Here is a 24,133-nt window from a genome sequence, read left to right as displayed (position 1 = left end):
CAGAGACATGGTTTAGGGGAGAAACCAATCATGGGTGCTGTGATGGGGAAGGAGACATAGTCACAGAGAAGGGCAAGAGAGAGAGGAACACACAGGTGAACACACAAGGAAAATGTTTCCCCAAAACCATTGGCTTGGAAAATGAGAGGGGCTGAATTTCTTATGTTGTTACAAGAGGAATCAACAAAAGCAGGCCAACATCAAGACATATAGTAATTAGATTTGCAAAACATAATAATAAAGAAAAATCTTAAAGAAAGCAAGACAAAAGAAGTTATTAACTTACAAAGGAAAAATCCATAAGTTTAGCTGGTGATCTTTCAAAAGAAACTTGGCAAGTTAGAAGGGAGTGGCATGATATATTCAATGCACTGAATGGGAAAAATCTGCAGCCACTAATACTCTATCCAGCAAGGCTATCATTCAGGATAGAAAGAGAATTAAAGAGTCTACCAGACAAACAAAATAAAGGAGTTTGTAACCACTAAAGTAGCCCTGCAGGAAATATTAAAGAGGACGCTTTGAGGGGAAAGCAGAGACAAAAGGGACAGTATAAAGGCAGGAAACACAAAAATAGTAAAAATGAACATTTATGGAGAAGTCAATTAACTCACACACCAAAAAAAAGGGTGTAAAATATAGGGAGCCTGGGTGGCTCAGTCAGTTAAGTGTTCAACTTTGGCTCAGGTCATGATCTCACAGCTAGTGAATTCAGACCCCACATCAGGCTCTGTGCTAACAGCTTGGAGCCTGGAGCTTGCTTTGGATTCTGTGTCTCCCTCTCTCTCTGCCCCTTCACTGCTCCTGCTCTGTCTGTCTCTCTCCAAAAAATAAATAAACATTAAAAATATTTTTTTATAAAAAAGATATAAAATATAATAACAAATACCTAAAACATGTTGATGAGAGGAGAAAAGAATGGGTTGAAACTTGAATAACCATCAACTTAATATAGACTGCTATATGCAGAAGATGTTATATACAAACCTAATAGTAACCATATATCAAAAACTGCTAATAAACATGCAAAAGAGAAAGAGAAAAATCCAAACATATCACTAAAGAAAATCAGCAAAACATTAAAAAACAGAAAGACAAGAATGGATCAGAGAACATCTCCAGTAACAAACACAAAACAAGTAATAACATGGCAATCAATACATGTCTATCAATGATTACTTTGAATTTAAATGGACTAAATGCTCTAATCAAAAGACATAAGGTATCAGAATGGATTAAAAAAATAAGACCCATATATATGCTGCTTACAAGAGACTCATTTTAGACCTAAACACACCTGCAGATTGAAAGTGAGGGGATAGAGAAACATTTATCATGAAAATGGATGGCAGAAGAAAGCTAGAGTATTATATTGGACAAACTAGACTTTAAACAAAGACTATAACAAGAGACAAAGAAGGGCACTATATAATAATAAAGGGGACAACCAACAAGAAGATATAGCTATTTTAAATATTTATTCACCCAAATATGTGAGGACCCAAATACATAAAACAATTAATAATGAACATAAAGGATCTAATTGATAATAACACAATAATAGTAGGGGACTTTAATATCCCACTTACATCAATGGACAGATAATCTAAAGAGCAAATAAACAAGGAAACAATGACTTTGAATGGACCATATGGAGTTAACAGATATATTCAGAACATTCCATCCTAAAACAGCAGAATACACATTCTTTTCAAGTGCACATGGGACATTCTCCAGAATAGATCACATATTAGGCCACAAAACAGACCTCAACAAATTCAAGGAAACTGAAGTCACACCATGCATCTCTTTTGACTACAACACTATGAAATTAGAAGACAAACACAAGAAAAATCTGGAAAGACCACAAATACATGGAGGTTAAATAACATGCTACTAAAAAAATAAATGGGTCAAGAAGGAAATCACAGAAAATAGAAGAACAGATCAATGAAACAGGAGCTGGTTCTTTGAAAAAATTAATAAAATTGATAAACCTCTAGCCAGATTTATCAAAAAGAAAAGAGAAACAATCCAAATAAAGTCACAAATGAGAGAAGAGAAATAACAACCAACACCACAGAAATACAAGCAATTATAAGAGAATATTTATGGGGGCGCCTGGGTGGCTCAGTCGATTAGGTGTCCAAATTCGGCTCAGGTCATGATCTCACAATTCATGAGTTCAAGCCCCACAATGGGCCATCAGGCTCTGTCCTGACAGCTCCAGTCCTGGAGCCTGCTTCAGATTCTGCGTCTGCCTCTCTCTCTGCCCCTCTCCCACTCACACTCTCTCTTTCTCTCAAAAATAAACATTAAAAAAAATTTTAGAAAGGAGAATATTATGAAAAACTATATGCCAACAAATTAGACAACCTAGAAGAAATGGATGAATTCCTAGAGACATATAAATTGTCAAAAATGAAACAGGAATAAATAAAAAACTTGAAAGATCAATAACCAGCAAAGAAATTGGATCAGTAATCAAAAAATTCCCAAGAAACAAAAGTCCAGGACCACATGGCTTCATAGACACATTCTATAACACATTAAAGAAGAGTTAATACCTATTACTCTCAAACTATTCCAAAATATACAAAAGGAAGGAAAACTTCCAAATTCATTCTATGAGGCCAGCATTACCCTGATACCAAAACCAGATAAAGACAGCACTAGAAAAGAGACCTATAGGCCAATAACCACAATGAACATGGATGCAAAAATTCTCCATAAAATACAAGCAAACTGAATCCAACAATGCATTAAAGAATAATTCACCAAGATCAAGGGGATTTATTCTTGGGTTTCGAAGGTAGTTCAATACTCACAAATCAATCAACATGATATATCACATCAAAAAAGAAAGGATAAGAACCATATGATCATTTCAATAGATGCGTAAAAGGCATTGGACAAAGTACATCCATTCATGATACAAATTCTCAACAAAGTAGATTTAGAGGGAACATACCTCAACATAATAAAGGTCATATATGAAAACCCCACAGCTAATAGCCTCCTCAGTGGGAAAACACTGAGAGGTTTTCCTCTACAGTCAGGAACAAGACAGGGCTGTTCACTCTCACCACTTTTACTCAGTGTAGTGCTGGAAGTCCTACCCACAGCAATCAGACAACAAAAAGAAAAAAAGGCATCCAAATCAGCAAGGAAGAAGTAAAACTTTCACTATTTGCAGAGGACATGATACTCTATATGAAACCCCGAAAGACTCCACCAAAACATTGCTACCACTAATAAATGAATTCAGTACAGTCACAGTACACTAAATCAATATACAGAAATCTATTGCATTTCTATATACAAATAATGAAGCAGAAGAGAAAGAAATTAAGAAATTAATCCCATATATAATTGCACCAAAAACAGTAAGATACTAGGAACAAACCTAACCAAAGAGGAGAAAGACCTATATTCTGAAAACTATAAAACACTCATGAAAGAAACTGAAGATGACACAAAAATGGAAAGACATTCCATGATCATTCATTGGAAAAACAAACATTATTAAAATGTCTATACTGTCCAAAGCAATCTACACATTTAATGCAATCCCCATCAAAATACTCACAGCATTTTTCACAGAACTATAACAAACAATTTTAAAATTTATATGTAACCACAAAAGACCCTGAATAGCCACAACAATTTGGAAAAGAAAAACAAAGTTGGAGGCATCACAATTACAGACTTCAAGTTATATTTCAAAGTGGTAGTAATCAAAAAAGTATGGTACTGGCACAAAAACAGACAAAACAGTATAGAAAACCCACAAACGAATCTCTAATTATGTGGCCAATTAATCTTTGACAAAGCAGGGAAGAATATCCAATGGGAAAAAGAGAGTCTTTTCAACAAATAGTGCTGGGAAAACTGGACAGCAACATGGAAAATAATGAAACTGAACCACTTTCCTACACCATACACAAAAATAAATTCAAAATGGATTAATCACTTAAATGTGACACATGAAACCATGAAAATCCTAGAAGAGAGACCAGGCAGTAACTTTTTTGACATTGGCTGTAGCAACTTCTTTCTGGATATGTATCCTGAGACAAGGGAAACAAAAATTAATTATTGAAACTACATCAAAAGAATAAAGCTTTTACACAGTGAAGGAAACAACCAACAAAACTAAAACATACCCAATGGAATGAGAGAAGACATTTGTAAATGATCTGATAAAGGGTTAGTATCCAAAACATATAAAGAGCTTATAAAACAACACCCCAAAAACAAATAATCCAATTTAAAAATGGGCAGAAGTCATAAATAGACATTTTTCCAAAGAAGACATACAAATGGCAAACAAACACATGAAAAGATACTCAATATCACTTACAGTCATGGAAATGCACATCAATACTACAATGAGATATCACCTCACACCTGTCAGAATGGTGAAAATCAACAACACAAGAAACAGCAGGTGTGGCAAGGATGTGGAAAAAGGAGAACGCTTTTGCATTGTTGGTGAAATTGCAAACTGGGGTAGCCACTCCGGGAATATAGTATGGAGGTTCATCAAAAAGTTAAAAATAGAACTACCCTATGATCCAGCAATTTCACTACTACGTATTACCCAAAGAATACAAAAACACTAATTCAAAGGGATACATGTACCATGATGTTTATCCTAGCATTATCTACAGCAGCCAAATTACGGACACAGCCCAAGTGTCCACCAATTGATGAAAGGATAAAGTAGGTGTGTTATATACATACAAGAGAATATTATTCAGCCATAAAAAAAAGAATGAAATCTGGGATGCCTGGGTGGCTCAGTCGATTCAGTGTCCGACTTCTGCTCAGGTCATGATCTCATGGTTCATGAGTTCAGACCTCGTGTCAGGCTCTGTGCTGACGGCTCAGAGCCTGGAGACTGCTTCAGATTCTCTGTCTCCCTCTCTCTCTCTGCCCCTCGCCCACTCACGTTCTGTCTCTCTCTCTCTTAAAAATAAATAAACATTAAAAAAAAAGAATGAAATCTTGCCATTTGCAACAACATGGATGGAGCTAGAGTATTATTATGCTAAGTGAAATAAGTCAGTCAGAGAAAGACAAATGTCATATGGTTTCACTCATATGTGGAGATTAAGAAACAAAACAAATGAGCAAAGGGGAACAAAAGAGAAAGAGAGAGAGAGAAACCAAGAAAAGACTCTTAACTATAGAGAACAAACTGACAGTTACCAGAAGGGAGGTAGGTGCAGAAATGGGTTAAATAGGTGATGGATAATAAGGATTACTTGTGATGAGCACAGGGTTATGGAAGTGTTGAATCACTACACCGTACACCTGAAACTCATATTTTAGTGTGTGTTAACTAACTGGAATTTAAGCAAAAACTTTAAAAATTAAAAATGGCACAGAACTTGAAACAAAATAAATAATAAAGAATTCCAAGATAACTGTATAATATGATTATTCTATATTTCTTCATTTGCCTACAAATAAACAAACATAATTTACACATGGATGTTCACATCATAATTTTGACCATCATACCATCATAAGATGTAAAGCACTAAATTTTGAGACCCTCCTCTGCAACCTTTGAACTAGAAGCAGGCCTATTACTTCTGAGAGGACAATGAAGTTTCTCTTCAAAGACCCAGATGCAGTTGTTTATTTTATAATGTACGATGGTGGCATAAATTCTTGTCAATGAACATGTTGCAGACTGAGATTCAACTCTGCTTACTCCAGGATTCAAGCCTGAGTGGACATATTAGGGAACTGTTAGAACCCTACATCCTAGCCTCAGGGACTAAGAATCTTCTCATTAAACAATCAAAGAGAAAAGATAGTAGAGCTATGCGTGTTTTGTTTAAGAATGGTAGGTCAGTTTCAGAGGAACCGAAGTTTCTAAAATAGCATTCGTTCAATAATCATTTGTTGATCCCTTATTTTGCATCATGTGTCATGAAAGGTGCCAGACATGCAAAGGTAAATAGGACCCGTTGCTGCCCTGAGTACTTCACAGTCTAGAATATTGGGCAGGTTACAGTGTGTCATGTCATCATACGTTTCGTGGGGTTTAGAGGCCAGGCGAATGTGCTGTGACAGCACTAGGGGCAGCTCTCCCCCACACTGAGGCAGTCAAGGATGCTTTCCTATGGGAAGTGACCTCTGATCTGAATCTTGAAAGGGAATCAAGAGTTATCCAGGCAAAAATAAGTATGAAAAGCATCTCCAGCAGAGGAAGCAAAATGTGGCAGAGAGAAAAGACTAGTTTCTACTATTAGGAATGCCCTCTGTGTTGGGGCTATCAATTCACATAATAAGGTAATAATCAGAAAAAATATAATCAGTAAAAAACAAAGAGAACTACCTCTCAGAAATCTCCATAGGTTACCAAGAAGACAGAGTGTCAACTCCATCAGTACCAATTGTCTCTGAAATGACAAGAACACAGTGCCCTGAATATCCTTGAGGGATTAATGGGTATAAATAGTTATCTTAAAGTTTTTAGCTGACATTAATCACAAACATGTAAAGATTTGGCCTTGCCTGAAGACAAGGGTTGGCCTTTGGTAGGTAATCTCAAATTCTGGGAGGTGGTCTCTCCTGATAGGAATGACTTTAGTTACCTTGGGACATCAGGTCATGCTGCATAGTCTAAGGAAGTGATTTAGGTGGGAAAGGGCCGCACCCAATGGTATTTAGGGTGGGGGCTGACCACGTGACTGTGTCTGAACAACCAACAATGCAACCTATGGCTGGGGTGGGGAGGATTTGAGTCATACATACCCAAATGGGCTAAAGACTAGAGATTGAGATCAACCACATGGGCATGCCTTCATGGTGGAGCCCGCAGTAGACACTCTGAACACCATGGCTCAGGTGGGCTTCCCTGGTTTGCAATATTCTATGTATCCGGTCACACACTGATAGCAAGTAAAGCATCCTGACTCCAGAGGGAAAGAACAATGGAAGCTTTGTGCTTGGTGCTTCTTCTAGATTCTGCCCTATGTGCTTCTTTGGCTGATTTTAACCTGTATCTATTCCCCATAATAAGCTGTACCATAAGTTTTCAGTGAGTTCTTGGTGCCTTTCTAGTAAGTTATCAAATCTGAGGGAAACCCCTAAATTTGCAGTTGGTCCTGGAGTTGAGGGTAGTCTCTTGTGGGAACTGTTTCCCCTAGCTTATATTGGACCAAAATTCTCACAAAAGATAAAAGTTATAGCAAGCCAGAGAAGGAGAAAAGAAAATGGGAGACATTGTTTATGGAGAATAAATGAAACATCCACTGAGGACTTCTAAATAATTTAGTAGAAAACTGACAGGGGCTAAAATTCTCTCTGAGTAGGCAATGGTGTGGCTGAAAATTTTTTCTTAAAACTGTTATGATTGTATTTTAACCCTTTATCTAGTATAGCCTGAGAAATACAGGATGCATTTTACTGTGAACATTCTATTTCCTGTCATGGCCAAATAAGCTCCTCTCAGGCAAACGCTTTTGTAGGTAAAACTACAAAACTCTACATAAAATGTAAAATAAAACTACTTGAAGACACTGGAGACTGAAAAAAAATAGGATGATACTGTAGAGGATTCAACACTTAAACTAAGGAAAGGGCATAATGTGCTTCCTATTTTTTTTAATGTTTGTGGGTTTGTTTGGTTTTTTTTATGTTTATTTATGTTTGAGGGAGAGAACATGAGCAGGGGAAGGTCAGAGAGAGAGAAACAGAGAGAGGGAATCCCAAGTAGGCTCTGAGCTGTCAGGGCAGAGGCTGATGTGGATCTTGAACTCATGAACCATGAGATCATGACCTAAGCTGATATCAACAGTCTGACACCCAACCAACTGAACCACTTACACACCCAGGTTTGTGGGTTTTTTAAACCCAAATGTAGGATGGTGCTATGAAGGGCACGTATATGGGATGGCTAGAACTCAGATAGAAAGCCATGGTCTTATGACCTAAACCACAGGCAAAGTTTAGGACAATTACAACTGCTGGAAAATGGGGATGGATTAGGAGATAAAACCCTCATTTTGCACGGGAACAACAATTAAAATGAATGTCTACATCTCAGCAGAAACACTGGGAGCTAAAACACCAACAAACACCTCTCATGAGTTGAAAGGGAAAATAACTGGTCAACCTAGAATTCTATATCTAGTGAAAATATCTTTCAAGAATGAAGTCAAGATATACATACAGGGAGACGCATGCCAATGAAAACCGTGTAAGTACAGAATTATTTGCTGTTTTATCCCTGCTTCTTTCATTCCTATAGAAAATGTGTTTCCTAACTTGCTTCAAAAACTCGAGATTTATAACTGTTCACGTAAAGCACCCTCTACCCTCCACTCAGCATTATAACGTTTACCTGCTGGTTTACCCATTATATCAACATGTTTTTAAACTTTATGGGATTGGGGATATACCTTTTTATATCTTTTCAATGTCTTCCATGGTTGTATCATTGCCTTTATGAATGTGAGACGTGTCATGACCCTCAGCCATCAACAAGAAAGCCGACAATACCTCCCCTAAAGAGTAGGCCAAGAAAGGGTTTGGGATTACATCAATACTTTGAGAGCCTTATGCAAAAGGATATCAGAATGTTGTTTACAGCAATATTAAAACAATTAAACTGTTTGGCACTCAGATGTAAACATAGATCCTTAAATTTATATAAAGTGTTTTGAATTTCTCTGACAAAATAATCATGTAAACAGAGCATATTTAGATAAAATGATCCTAAATATTCCAGATGTCCTAGATGATAAACATCAATATAAACATTGCTGTATCCATTTTTTTCTTTCCGTTTCTTAAACCTACCAAGTTAAAATGTTTCTTGGAGAAACCTGATACAGAGAGATTTTTGTTTTCTCTTTGCACGAATATTAATCTTTCATGAAACAAAATATTGAGTGTTGTTTATGTTTAGAATATTGGTTAAGACTCCTGAAGACTATTTTCCTTTCTTAAACATCTGGTTGTCAAACAAGAAATGTTAACAGACTTCCAAGTTTGAGAAGCCAAATAAGCAGAAATTTTTTCACAATGATGCTCGTTTCAGAGACTCTATATTAGCCTTTCTGGTGGGAGTTCTGATGGGGGAATTGAGAAAGCCATGTGGAAAATTCTACTGTTAACTGCAAAGTTCTCAGCCAAATACTGTTCAGGGAGCTTTGACTTTGTGGCTTGGTTTTAAACATCAACCTTCTCATGTTACATTCACTAGCCTTAACCCTGATATGAACTCTTGAAAACTGAAGAGTCATTTTAAATAAGCATTTTCCCACCACACAAAGTATTCTGTAAGAATTCTGCCATCACAAACCACACACTCCAATTGATGTGTTTGCAAATCTTCCCTCACATTGGTCATTTTCATTCTTCAAAGTCTCACTTGCCCTGAGTTATTCAAGAAATAACCACTCTCTCCTTGTGTGAGAACACCAAATTATTTTTTTCTCATTTTAGAATTTTTAAATCCACGCTCTGTGTTTGAAAGTCAAGTTATACGTTATAAAGTAATTCAGCATGGTTACTGGAATTGTGACAATGCAAGTGAATATATGAATACTCGTAAAGCTGTGTCTTGCTGCTCTGAATGCCCCTCTCTCCTTTTCTATTCTACTGACAATGTATTTTATGCTTACCCAATACCAGCTATGCCAATAAGTTTTTGTATGCATTCCCTGACCTCATACTCACAATTGTAAGATGGTATTATTTTTCCCATTTGAAGTTGAAAAAAACGAAGCATATTTAACTTGTGTTAGTGAGTAAGGGGCAGACCTAAGATCTGAAACATCAAGTGGAGTAGATTCTATTACTTATGCTACACTGTTCTCCTATCATCTCTCTTTTAATAGAATATATTTGAATTACGTGTATATATGTCACAAAACTACATAACTATATATGTTTACATAATTACACATTATAATCATACATTGTAAGTATATGGTTATTTTATATATTATACTTAAATAACATATAATGTATAATTATGTATGTTATAGTGTAAATAATATGAATATGTATTAGAAAATCATATAAAATATACCTAATTCGGGGCGCCTGGGTGGCTCAGTCGGTTGGGCATCTGACTTCGGCTCAGATCATGATCTCACTGTTCGTGAGTTCAAGCCCCACATCAGGCTCTGCGCTGACAGCTCAGAGCCTGGAGCCTGCTTCAGATTCTATGTCTCCCTCTCTCTCTGTTTGCCCCTGCTTGTGCTCTGTCTCTCAAAGGTAAATAAAGATTTTTTAAAAATTTAAAAAATACGTATATATATCTAATTCATGGGGCACCTGGGTGGCTCAGTTGGTTAAGCATCTGACTCTTTGTTTCAGCTCAGGTCATGATCTCACGGTTCGTGGGTTCGAGCCCTGCATCAGATGCTTGGAGCCTGTTTGGGATTCTCTCTCTCTCTCTGCCCCCACCCTACTCGTGCTCACTCACTCTCTCTCTCTCTCTCTCAAAATAAACTTTAAAAAATCATTTAAAAAATAATATATGTAATTCAATACATACATTATATATGCAATACGTATGTGATTATAGCATCAGGGTTCCAAAAAATTTGTAATCTATAAGTATAAAGTCATGAGAACCAAGGTGTTCTGCAGATATAACTGAACAGGAGTCAGTACATTTTAGTCCTATCTCATACTTTGAAAACATCCCTGTTCCAGACCTTTATAGCTCTCAAATTATGATTGCCTCTTCACACAAGCCAGTCCAATAATAGCCCCATAAAATATGCCACTTTAAAAGAATTATGACTATTTCAGCCAGGAGTGGATGTGGCAATAGTTTTTGTTAAAGCAGCTTGTATTCATTACAATGAACAAGACTTTATTTGTAAAACTAGTCATTCTACTGAAGATCATGTGAAGCTATGGTTTGGTGACGTAGAAAGAAAATAACCTGCTGGCAAACGTGTTGCTGTTTTTCTTTATGTTGACAAAAATCTAACAGTATCCACCAGAAGAGTATATGGCAAATGAACATGTGTCTGCCATGATTAGTTGTTTCCTGTGCTATATTGGTTAAGTACTTTTAAAGTAACCCTAGATGCATAATAAACACAGCTTGAATTTTCCTGTGCTTGTGTGGTAAAGATAAAGATTTAATAAATGGCCCTAACACTCATATTTTAGGCATTTGGTTTAGAAATAACAGCATACATTTCCTTTGTGGTCCCTTTAACTCATTTTCAATCTACATCAGTATTTTTGGGCTGGATAAACTTGTTTCTGCCAGATAAAAGTACATAGTCTAATGAAACATAATATTCAAATAAAGGAGACTGAAGGCTATTTTTTACTCAAGAACAAAATTTCAAAGGACCAAGATCAGCTTTAAATGATCATTTGGTTTTTTTATACGCATGCACCAGCGTGGATATCCACATATATGTCTCCATTTTCTGTGACAGCAAAGCAGATTTAAAACGTAAAACTGACAATTTGAAACTTTTATTGGATAAGCTGGTGCTTGGTTTTGTTTTTGCTTTTGTTTTTTTTTTTTTTTTGTTTTTTGTTTTTTTGTTTTTTTGTTTTTTTGTGGGTTTTTTTTGCGCTGAGATCTTAACTTGCCAAAAATAAGCTCTTTATCTTATCTTTACCATTTCTTAATAGTATGGTATATACAGCAATGATTTCAAACAGAAATATTTTCTACTTTGCTTTTTGGTAGAGCAGGCTATTTCACTGCACATAAAAGAAGTGATATGGGCAGCATATAAAGGAGCTAAAACTAATGAGCTCTAGTATTTAAGAAAAAAAAAAGTGTGAAGCCATGTTAGAAGTGGGTGAGAAAAATGTATACAAAGTAACTACAAGGGCAAGCCTGAGAAGTTATGCAGGCATTAGTTTACGAATAGGTGTGAATATAACTTAAAACGCTTGCACGAAAAAAAAAGTGTAAAACAGGGTGTAGAATAAATTAAGTGCATGTTTACAGCTGTGATGCCTAAAAAAAAAAACAAAAAACAAAACAAAAAAAAACCTCTCACCAACCAGACTAAGAATCATGGGGCCTTAAAGATACTGCCTGGTCAGAAATAATGTAATTTCCATAATGATACTAATAGTTGTCTTTGAAAGGCTATAAGACATCTATAAAGACATCTACGCTGAGTTACTGACTAAGGATAGCTTGGAGTTTCCAGCTGGGCAGTTTTGATACTCCTAGAAATCGGCTCTCTTTGACTTACAGTTGAACCACAAAGAATCTCACTATGCATTTCATTCCCAAGAGGTAGAAAGTGTGTCTGAGTGGGAAGACACAAATTAACTTGTCATCTGGAAGGATTGTGGGACATAGAATTTTAAAAGATGGGTAAATACCTGAAATTTTTTAATGCTTTCTTTTCTTCAGTTTAGATTTGCCTTAATTTTTAAAGTAAGCCACAGTTAGACACATTTCCATATAGATTTTAGGTGTTTGCCTTGACATTCTTTTATTCCATGTTAATTAAAATATTTATGATATGTGTTCTTTGTGAAATAAAGATCATGGGATTTGGAATCAGAAAAAGTCAGTTTAGTTTTGACTAAACTCGAACAAATCATTTATTTTGCCTGAGTCTAAGTTTCTTGGGCTATTAAAATCTTAAAAGCATTGAGTAAGTCAGTTGAATGATAATCACTATTTTTTTTAAAAACAGAGTAGGTACTAAGGTAGATGCTTTAAAATTATAATTCATTTAACCCTCATAATTCTCAAGGAAAGGATTATTCGTTTCATTTTTCTGATGAGAACTAAAAGCATAAAGAGGTAACTAATCAGCCTCAGCTCACACAGGTGGTAGGTGTGGGAGCCACAAATTAAATCCAAGCCTGTGTTATCTCAAAGACCGTGTTCTTTTCATTATGGCACCTTACCCCCCTAAAGGATATGACTGTATTTTATAAACTGAGAAGTTTATTCAATGTTATTCTAATTGAATGCAAGGTTAGTGATTAGGATTTTTATCACTTAATATAATCAGTTAACCCTTTGCTTCATATTTTGAGCATGTCATAATACACTGTAGCAATTTCTTCTTTCCACTTTCTATCCTGGTTGACATGTAAACAAAAGCTCAGGAAGAAACCTGTGACAGATATTTTCTCCCCCTTCTGGGCCCACAGCCAGACCACCTTTCCCAGCCTCCAATTCAGTTACAGTAGGCAATGTATTTAAAGTTCCAGGTGATGAACCATGGGCAGAAGTAATGTACAGAGCCTCTGGGGCTGGCCCACAACACTTTCCATTTTTCTTTCTTCCCTTACCAGCTGTTTCAACGCCAAGGTCCCAGAAGGGGACTCCAAAGCCCTTGGGGATGGTAGAGCCATTAGACAAAAGGAATTATGTCCTTAAATAACTACATAAAATAGAGCTGCTTCTACTCCCAGACCATGCCATCCACACTCTGCTCTAACTTGAGTAATCCACCTTTGCTGTCTTAAACCACTCAGATTTGGGAGTAATTCATTACATTTGTTAGTCTGCCCTGACTCATTTAAGAGCATACCTAAGAAATGGTTTATTGAACCTGACCTGTGGCCCATTTAGCTCAGGTGCCTGTCTCACCTTTGCACAGGGGTACATTACATAAGAATAATGAAGTAACAACGGCCGCTACAATTCTATAAAGTACCTACTATGTGCTAAGCTTATACTTAAATGTTAAGTACAAGCCACTGACCTCAGCTTTACATATTTTATTAAATCTTCACCCTATGAGAAGGGCACTATTCATTATTTTCACTTTACAAAAAAAAAAAAAAAGAAGATTCTAATTCAGTTTAAGTCACTTGCTCAAACTCTAATACAATTCATTCTGACTCCTAAACTATAAGTCTGTATCCATTATACAGGAAGGTTTTGTTGTCCTGGATTCCTTAAATAATCTAACCACAATGTATCATTATAAATTTACCTAAACATTTAAGCAATATATGTATAGTTTCAATTTGAAACACCAATATTTAGACCTTTCCAATCTTTACTAATTTCTTTATATGTCTTCCAGCTTCTTGCTTGGAGCTGTAAGAAGTGACCCCTCATTCTCTGCAATTCACTGGCTTTCCTGATGCAAAACCTCCAAAATATAGCTTATCATGTAGTTTTTGAAACTCCATTTTTAAAATAACTTCATAAAAGTATTTTGGTTGACCTCAAAGAGGTTTTCTACTAACTTCCAGGATTTCCTTTTTGGTCATGAAAGAACGTTGAGCCAATTTTTTTGAAAAAAAAAAATCATCTATAAGTTGTCCATTAGATCTGAAATAAAGTTCTAATTATTCTCCGTCAAGACAGACTTACCCTTGTCTGTATCAAAGTTAGTGGCCATTTTCTGCTCACTCTCAGAGCCTGCGGTTTTTTCTCCTCTCAGATTTTACCGGCCAGAAGAGACTGTATCATATATAAACTTGAACATTTCCCTCTGCCTTCTTTACTCCAATACTCAATAAAACAACATCACCGCCACTAATCTGCAATGGACACTAGTGGCAGTGCTTTATCTATGTGGTAAAATAACTGTTCATCATTAGTCAGTTCTTGGTTTTTTTAAAGCCAGTTCCCAACCACTGATGTATGTGGAGGCTGTCTGTGCCCGCACAAAACCAGAGGAATGATGGGGAGAAGGGAGGAGAGAGGAGGAGACTTTGTCATGACCATTGAAATGGGTAATGAGAAAGATATAGAATTTTATATGTTTATCTCATGTAAGTGAGGGCTCTGCATAAATTGGTTTGTTTATAATGAAGAGAACTGTTAGGAACAGGATTCATACTTGCTCTTATGCAACTACTTTTTTTTTTTTTTTTTTTTTTTGCATTGGATAGTTTACGATTCTTTTTGGGCAGTGAAAAAAAAAGGTGTTTATTATCTTACACTCTTCTACCTTAATCTTACCACTCTGTACATTTATCCTTTCTAGCTCTTCACTATAGATACTGGAAACATAAATGATAAAAAGTAAAGACTGGATTACCATATCAATTAAATTAGTGACCTCTAAATAAGTTACCCAAACCAAATTTTGCCTCTAAAAAAGCTCCAGCTGTAATTGTTTTCACCTCTGTGGCCCCCAAGGAGCACAGTGTCCATTTTTCCTTGATTGCAGGTGAAGGCTGGGAGCAAAGCCTCATTACTTCCCTACTACTCTTTTCCCCTCTCCCTGCCCTGCCCCCCATAAGTTTCTCTATCTACAGGGAAGGAAAAAATTATCATACAAAAAGGACTAGTTTTAGACTCTGCTCTTAATTTTCTGAAGATTTTCCATGAGGAGATTCTAGATTGCCCTAGAAAATAAGCATTCTCTCCGTTTCATGTATCATGTCCCTCAATTCCACCCTCTATAGAGATAGCAGGATAACCTCTCTAAGACATAAGGTGCAGGTTTGGGGGCGCCTGGGTGGCTCAGTCCATTGAACATCCAACTCTTGACTTCAGCTCAGGTCATGATTTCACAGTTGGTGGGTTCAAGCCCCCCCACCCCCACCCCAGGCTCTACGTGGACAGTGTGGAGCCTGCTTGGGATTCTCTCTCTGCCCCTCTCCCACTCACTCATTCTCTCTCAAAATAAATAAATAAATAAATACAAATTTAAAAATGTAAGTTGCAGGTTTAAAACTCTAAAATGACTTTCCCCTCCCCCTCCAGAAAAAGTCCCAGCATCTTCACATAGCCACCGTGCTCCTGCACAGTGTCTACTCCCGGCCGACCTGTCCGGTCTTCCCATCTCAGAGATTTTGCATCCCCAGCACAGCACTAACACAAGCAAGCAGTCTGCAGTCGTCACTTCCAGGGCTTGGTTTATACCTCTCTCACCCTCCACTCTGCCTATTGCCCCCACAGTCGCACAATTCCATGTCACCTCCCAGGAATCCTTCCCTGAAACTGTCATCCCCTCCCCTACCTCGGGTTGGCTACACTGACTTTCCCTTGGATGTCATAATAACCTGCACCCAACACCATCACTGCTTTTGCCCCGTTACGTTTTAATTATCTATGTACCTGTCTTCATCATTACACTGTTAGCTGGAGGGCAAAAACTTTGTCTTTTGTTTTTACATCTCAAGTTCCTAGCGGATGTTCCAGCACATAGCAACTGATATTTCACAAATGAAAACATTAAGTGTATTCACAGTAAGCTCATGTGACCACCCAAATTAAGTTCTGACAAACTTCACTGATATGCATGTCTATGGACGTTGCTGCCTCAAATCTGGTCTTCCAGCCTTCTTTTTAACTGAGGACCTCTTTTAACTGTATAGGGTTTTTTGCGGTTTTTTTTTGTTTTTTTTTTTTTTTCATGTCTATAATCCTGCTTCTTTGAAGGTTTTTTTTTTTTTTTTTTTTTTTTTTTGGTACCTTATCAAACATTGTCTGGGTTTTTTCTTATTTTTTTCTCTCTATGTTCTCATACAGTATTTTGGTTACTTGGTAATGGAGTGAAGTGGTTGGCAAAAATTATACTACAACTTATGTGTTTTTTTTAATTATCCTTAACTAGTTGTACATGCTATGACATTTTGATAACAAACTATGATTTAACCAACTTAAATTATTTCAAAGTATGTGCATCTGCACCCATTTTGACCATCTGTAGATTCAAAATTAATATCGGTCTATACAGTAGCTTTACTGATTATTGGTTTCAGATTATGCTAGTCCATGGGTGTTTCAAATTTCTGCATTCTTTTTTTTTTTTTTTAATTTTTTTTTCAACATTTTTTATTTATTTTTGGGACAGAGAGAGAGAGACAGAGCATGAACGGGGGAGGGGCAGAGAGAGAGGGAGACACAGAATCGGAAACAGGCTCCAGGCTCCGAGCCATCAGCCCAGAGCCTGACGCGGGGCTCGAACTCACGGACCGCGAGATCGTGACCTGGCTGAAGTCGGACGCTTAACCGACTGCGCCACCCAGGCGCCCCTCAAATTTCTGCATTCTTGAAGCTGAGGGTTTCGTCAACTTCCTTTCCTCCACCTCAAATTTTCATAACAAATTTTGCTGCAATTAGGACATACCAACAAATATACCTATGGGCAGAACATTTTGATTGTTTATAATGCAGCAGAGTAAAAAGGTACTTGATTTTATGATTAAAGTAAAGCTAAAAATGACTTCTTGTGACAGTTTTTAGCGTCTAAAACTTTTCACCTCCCAAAGTGCAAAGTAAAGACTGTGCATATGTTATGCTACAAGACACACAAAACATACAAATAAACCAGGAAAAACTTTGCCTTCTACATATAGAGTAAGTCTATTTACTCTACAAAGAAATTGACAACAGTGACTTAAAGAAACATGGCTTGTTGGTACACTAGCAATACGCAAACATTAAAGTAAGACATAATGGATATCAAAATGTATTTCCAGTAAAACTTAAATGATTACATCAAGATGTTAATAGTATCTCTCTTTAAGTGGACGAAATATAGGCTTTTTTTCTTCTTCTCGATTTTCTGGATTTTCCAGTTTTCCAAAATAAAGATCTGTTCAAATAGGAAAATTACTTCTGTTCCAAAAAAGAAATAAACAAAGACAGTATCTCTGTCTTTCTATAGCTCACATTTCTAACCATAATCTCTACTAATTTGCAAGTTTTAATGTATTTTCACATTTAAAATGTCATTTGATCCACTCAAGAAAAGAGAGTCCTACAAATGAGAAAAATTAGGCTCAAAACTTAAGGAAACTTTCTTAAGATTGCCCAGCTAGCTATTAAGTGGCAGAGACACTTTTTAAACAAATTCTGATTCTATCTTGAGTATTGACTATTGTGTTGAAAAAGGTAATCATAGACATGTGAAGAAGGTACAGGGGGGAGAGAGCCACAAACCTGGAGAACAGGAGGGGTTATCAGGAGGAAAACCAAGAGCTAACATTCACTCATTGTGGACCACATGCCCCACACTGAGTTAAAAGGGCGGCACAGAGAATGGCCTTTAATCTTCTATGAAGTACTTATTATTACCATCTCAGTTCTACAAAAAGGGAAACAGAAGTACAGAGAGGCCACGAAAGTTGGTCAGTCACGGAGATGTAAGTGGCAGGGCCAGGATTCAAACCCACACATTCTGACTCATTCTGGGTCAACACATTCTGACTCCAGGGCTGCTCCATGCTAGCTAGTGGCATAAGCATAAAATCACCAAAAGACCTAGTCAAGTTTCAGGTTTCCTTGAAAGACCAGAATGATTAGCTATGAATCAGTTTTCAATCAGTTCAGCAACCTATGATCTTTTAAAACTCATCATTTAAAAAAATATTAGTTTTTGTTGCTGTTTAACAGATGAAGGGAAAGCAAAAGATTAAACAGCAAAATGTAACCGTGATTTAACAATCTTTTTAAAACCATGACTGTAGGGCACCTGAATGGCTCAGTCAGTTAAGCATCCGCCTGTGGCCAAGATCATGATCTCATGGTTCCTGATCTGGAGCTCCGCTTGGGATAAAACATGAGCCCCACTTCTCTCTCTCTCTCTCTCTCTCTCTCTCTCTCTCTCTCTCTTTCTGCCCCTCGCTCACTTGTGCCCCACCCCTCACACACACACACACACACACACACACACACACACACACACACACAAACATGATTGTGGGAGAAAAAATGCTTTTATTGCATGAAAATACAAATCAACTGGTTGTATTAGTCATGAAGCAGATTCAACAGCAGAATCGACACTAACAGAATAACCATCTGATTTTCAGGTTACAGCATCACTTCAACCTTCCCCTTTTACTTATAAAGCTAACATCCTGGCTTTGGTTTTCCTCTTACTCAGAGCCCTAGCTGTCACCATTTTAAGTGGGAGAGCAAGGAAATGTGTATATGTATGTGTCTGTGTGTATATTTGCGTGTGTATGTAACAAATATACATCGACAGAAAGAGAGAGAATTTTTAAGGGTCTTGCCTTCTCATACTAAACCCACCAATGGAGTATTTTACTTTGGACTTTACTAGACTTTGCTGAAAATACATTTTCTGACCCATGACGCCTCCTGAGTCAAAAAAGAATTTTTTTTTTAATCTTTGAGTTCTATAAAATTAGATTTGAATTTAACCACTTAGCCATTCCAGATTACAAGTCTGGTTTCCTCCTGGGTATAAACCCTATGAATATAAATCATTATCTATTGCAATCCCACTTGAACATGGTACACTTCATAAAACAAGCACAAGAAGAGTGCAGCTAGATTCTAACGCAAACGCTAAATCTCAGGTTTAATTTCCTTTAGACTTTCTACATGGAATTTAATGAATCAATTATTAAATATTAGCGTCACTCCTGGCATTAGATAATCTACTAGCTTTCCTGACCTAAGTATTACCAATTCACTTCCTTTGTCTGCACTGATTTTCCACAGAGAGAGACCCAAGATAAATTGCCTGGTAGATTTTAAACTCTTTACCTTTAGACATTTCCTTGCAGTTTTGGTTTTTTTTTTAATCCTTGCAAATTTAGACACGACAGAAAACTGTTATTTGCCTCATAATGGCCTCTTCAGTGTGTTTCACAGTCTTTTGTAGAGAATAATGACATAATGATAGTGTTCTCAAACCTATATTTTCTACTTGATAAACTAGCAATTATATGATTAAAGCATTTTTAGAAACTCACATTAAGTATATGATACCCTAGAAACCAGTCCATCATGTAATTACACAGTCAGGAGAGAAATAATTTACATAACTAAAAACCATCTGAAACAGTATTCAGGACCAATATGTGATTTTTCTAGCAGATTAAGTATTTCAAAAATATTAAATAATTTAATTATAATATACCTTTAATGTTAGGATTAAAAATTCTGAATTTTATAAACTGTGTACTTAGTGAAAGGAAACTATGCGAAACTCTGCTGAAAACATGTGCTAATGTGCTGGGTACATTAGGACCAGCATAGAGAAACCTTATGATTTCTCTTCACAGAACACATACTTAGAACAGAGAAGGTTCTGTTCTAAGCAGGCTATGCCTAGGTATTCAAGCTCTATGATGAACATCAACTTTGCCCCGGACTTTTCTTAGATATAGCTTATAGGCAAATTTGATTAGATCTTTGTGATTTTTTTTTTTTTTTGAACATCAGATTACTACACCTACATTGTGTTGAGTTGGAGGAGATATAAACATATTCATACATATCATTTTCTTTAGAAAATAGGAAAGACACTTAATGGATGTCCAAGAGATTCAAACACCATATACCATAACCAAAGGATATAAACACCATCCTTAAAACATCAAGATAATGTCTCTTTTCAGTTTTTTGCTCAGCTTCTGGAAGAACCAGTTACTTTGCTTTTCCCAAATTCACTGAGGAAAACTATAAAAAATTATAGAAGTATATCCTGAGGTCTAGCCCTTCAAAGGGATAATTTCATACACATAATCACAGCAGTGAGAACTACCTCAAAAAGTAAGCATGTGTTATTAAGTAAAAATAAGGGTGCCAAACTCTGTGTATTAAGACACTGTGTGTTTAAGAAAAACAATGTATATTTATATATTTGCATGGGGTTATAAGCATAAAAAATTATTTCTGTTAATGTACACAAGAAACTTATACCTGGGTTACCTTGTTCATGTCCATGGCGGGGAAGGATGTGTGTGAATTAAGCATGTAGGCAGGAAACCAAGCATGACTTTTCCTGTGTATTGTATACTTTATGATTTTCGAATCATTTGAATGCATTATGTACTCGAAAAATATGTCAATCTTAAAAAAAAAAAGAAAAGAAAAAGGAAAAGAATGCAAGAGGTCTTGATCCATGTGTGGAGATAAGAAATATAGACCAAGTGTGTTCTTAACTATGATACCAAGTGAGTTTTAAGAGCAAAAAACAGCAAAATTAGATGCCTCTTGTTACTAGTTTATTCCACCACCACTACCAGCCCTCAGTGAGGTTGGCTTTTATGTTTTCTAACTCAAAAAGAGTTATGTTAACATTTTGTGTTAATAATGATAGCAATAGAATCAGACCACCACAAGGCATTTGGGTATCCATATCTGATGATCAGCAAAATCATAAATACCCTTGACAGTTTCTGAGAGATATGATGAGGAAATCAGCCATGGCCAACAACTAATTGCCACCATCGTATATAAAGCTTACCTTGGCCCTCAGTAATGTAATCGGGATATCCATTCTCAAAGCCTCTGCTATCTAAAGCACTACAAAGGGCTGGAGATAAAAACAAAGACAGTGAGGAAGTACATAAATACCATCACAACATCGCTGATCTGACCAAACTTATGTGCTGTTATCTGTTTTTTCCAGATCTACACTTCCTGAAACATTCGCTTTACAACTGAGTAACCATCCCCTCTGATATTAGGAAACAAGAAAAAAAGAATTGTTAATTTGTCAGTCCTGTGTAAAGAATAATAATGATGGAGATACCATCTGACATTGGCATAAAGCTTCACAGAACTATCGCTTACAGAACCTCACGGCCCCATCATCTCTGGGAATTAGGTAGGCTTGGCATCATTAACTGTACTTCGGGGGGGGGGGGAGGGCGGGGGAGGGAAGAGCCTGTTTCAAGGCTAGCAAGTGGCAGGCCTAGGACCCATCCCAGGTCTTCTGAGCTCATGTTCACTGCCATTATATGCTGTGTGTCTTCTCAGCATCTGGGTTTTCTCCTTCCCCAAAGAGCAAAGGCTTTCCACAGTTGTGGACAGTTTGATACATAATAAAGTTTACGGCTCCATTGAGGAAGGAGGCCAACAACATGCTGTTGTCTAGGTCTCTAGTGAAATTTCTTTATAAAGATCAAAACTGTTAAAAAGGAACTGCAGTATTTTGCAAAATGAAACAAACATCGATTGCAACATTTGAGCTTTCAACTGGGACTTAAGAACATCGTGTCCTGTAATTTTGATTTTAGATAACCAATTGTAACTACTGATACAACTCCTGGCTGACCTTGTCAGTTTACATCTAGGGATGCATGAATGGAAAAAATATTGAATTGTTTCTTTATTCTATTTCTGCCTGCTCGTAAAAATCCCATCTTCCTAGCCACAATGGGAGGCAATGTGGTAGCATAGCAATATAATACACTACAGAAATGAATCAAAACTTGATGGGAAATCTAAATCACATTATACTTTGGGCTATTCAAATAAGAAAAAAAACAACCTTGAAGAAGTCTGTTCTGAGTTTATTTGCACTGCCCTTTGGTATATGCTGGTAGAATTTCATTGCACCCTCTAAGGTCTTCAATGTAGACCTTTAGAGGTGTTGAGTTCAGGCAGGCTACGCTGTTGTCACTAATTTCTTGTGCTAATGTTATACTGAAGAAATTTTTAATTTTTTGGTATAAACAGAGCAAGATAAAAAAGAAAGCTTTTCAAAACTAGACTTTCAGAAAATTAAAGACAATAATTATGACATTAAAAAATGTCACCATTTGTGCCTTGATAATATGACCTATCACAAAAATGCCATTTTAATTGTTTTACCATATATTTAAACATTTTGTGTTGTTTTTCCCAGTAGGGCCAAGCTTAGTTTAAGACCGTTTTTAAAATTTTTTTTAATGTTTATTAATTTTGAGAGAGAGAAAGCACCAGTGGAAGAGGGTCAGAGAGAGAGGGAGACACAGAATCCGAAGCAGACTCGAGTCTCTGAGCTGTCAGCACAGAGCTCAACACAGGACTCAAACTCACTAACTGTGAGATCATGACCTGAGCCGAAGTTGGACGCTCAACTGACTGAGCCACCCAGATGCCCCGAGACCATTTTTTTTACTAGAAATCATGATACTACTGAGCTCTAAGGAAAACGCTATCCATCACACTTCTTTTGCAGTCATAAAATAATTACTAACGCTTACATATAAAGTATATATAACGTAAATATGTGTATGTGTATAACTTGACAGGTAAACTTTTTAAATAAAAAATAAAACACTTTAGTTTTTCTCTTTTCCATAAAACAAATCACGTCTAATGAATTTCACTTAAATTTTACAGATAGATGAAACAAAAGAGAACACAACGCAGCAAAGAATTTCAGTGTATGTTGAACAGCACTCAGGTCCTGTTGATAAAGACACCTATCACAGGAGCAGATAATCCTGGGATTTGGGGGCAGGTACGTGAAAGGCTCTATGATAACGCTGCCGGTGGGTGCTCTTGGGGTCAGAAGATGTGGAGGCCAGCCCTGCCCTCTCCTGACCTAGCCATCCACTCTACGCTTGAGAGCCGAATTCTCACCTTCACATCTTTACAATGGAGATCACCATTCCTGTTTTAGGTGGTATTTGGGGAAAATTAAATTCAGCATCTAAATGAAAATACCTAATATACTGTAAAATGACACATAAATGTAAGATAGCACTATGACTAATAATACCTGAATTTTAATGCGAAAGACCATGCTAAGATTGTAGCGTACAAATTCAAACAATACAAAACGTTGTAAAAGTGAGTAGCAAGAATAAATAGGCTATCATTTTAATTTTTATTTCATATGTTTTAAAAAATATAATACAGATGCTATTTATACTGGGGAAGCAGCAAAACATCTGTACCTATTCTTAAAGATTCATTTACATCTCCTACTCCTGCTTCTCAGGCAAAACACAAAATGTTCATCTCCTACTTGCTAGACAGAACACATAGATGTTAATAGCGTTATTTTTTTTAATGTTTATTTATTTTTGAGAGAGCAAGAGAGAGAGCACAAGCAGGGGAAGGGCAGAGAGAGAGGGAGAGAGAGAGAAGGAGGGAGGGAGAGAGGGAGACACAGAATCTGAAACAGGCTACAGGCTCTCAGGTGTCAGCACAGAGCCCAAAGTGGGGCTCGAACTCACAAACCATGAGATCATGACCTGAGCCACAGTCATAGGCTTAACCGACTGAGCCACCCAGATGCCTCAATAATGTTACATTTAATAAGGCAGTATGGGAGCTGGGGTCTTGAATCCTACAAACCTCCCGAAGTCCGCTAATTTTGTGAGCGTGGGTACATAATGTGTTTCTGTTTCTTCAGTTATGAAAAGCAGTTAACAGTCTTACCAAGGCCTCAGAAGACTTAGGGATATAAATGAGTGATCAAAGGTTTAGAGCTTAGCACACTGTCTGCCACCTAGTAAGAACTAAAACATGTCTGCT

At 36.8% G+C, this 24,133-nt stretch overlaps 1 long non-coding RNA gene across 1 annotated transcript in view; it reads left to right on the top strand.

Annotated features, from left to right (window-relative positions):
* Window positions 1-23,683, top strand: part of LOC122226319 — a 30,503-nt gene extending 6,820 nt beyond the window's left edge. Inside the window, exons 2-3 of the long non-coding RNA XR_006205586.1 lie at window positions 21,291-21,488; window positions 22,991-23,683. This is a non-coding gene — a long non-coding RNA (uncharacterized LOC122226319). The remainder of the gene's footprint in view (window positions 1-21,290; window positions 21,489-22,990) is intronic.
* Window positions 23,684-24,133: the final 450 nt, after the last annotated feature.

This window comes from Panthera leo, chromosome C1 (assembly GCF_018350215.1).
Source record: "Panthera leo isolate Ple1 chromosome C1, P.leo_Ple1_pat1.1, whole genome shotgun sequence".
NCBI lineage: Eukaryota > Metazoa > Chordata > Mammalia > Carnivora > Felidae > Panthera > Panthera leo.
This window is presented reverse-complemented; position numbering and strand designations above follow the sequence as displayed.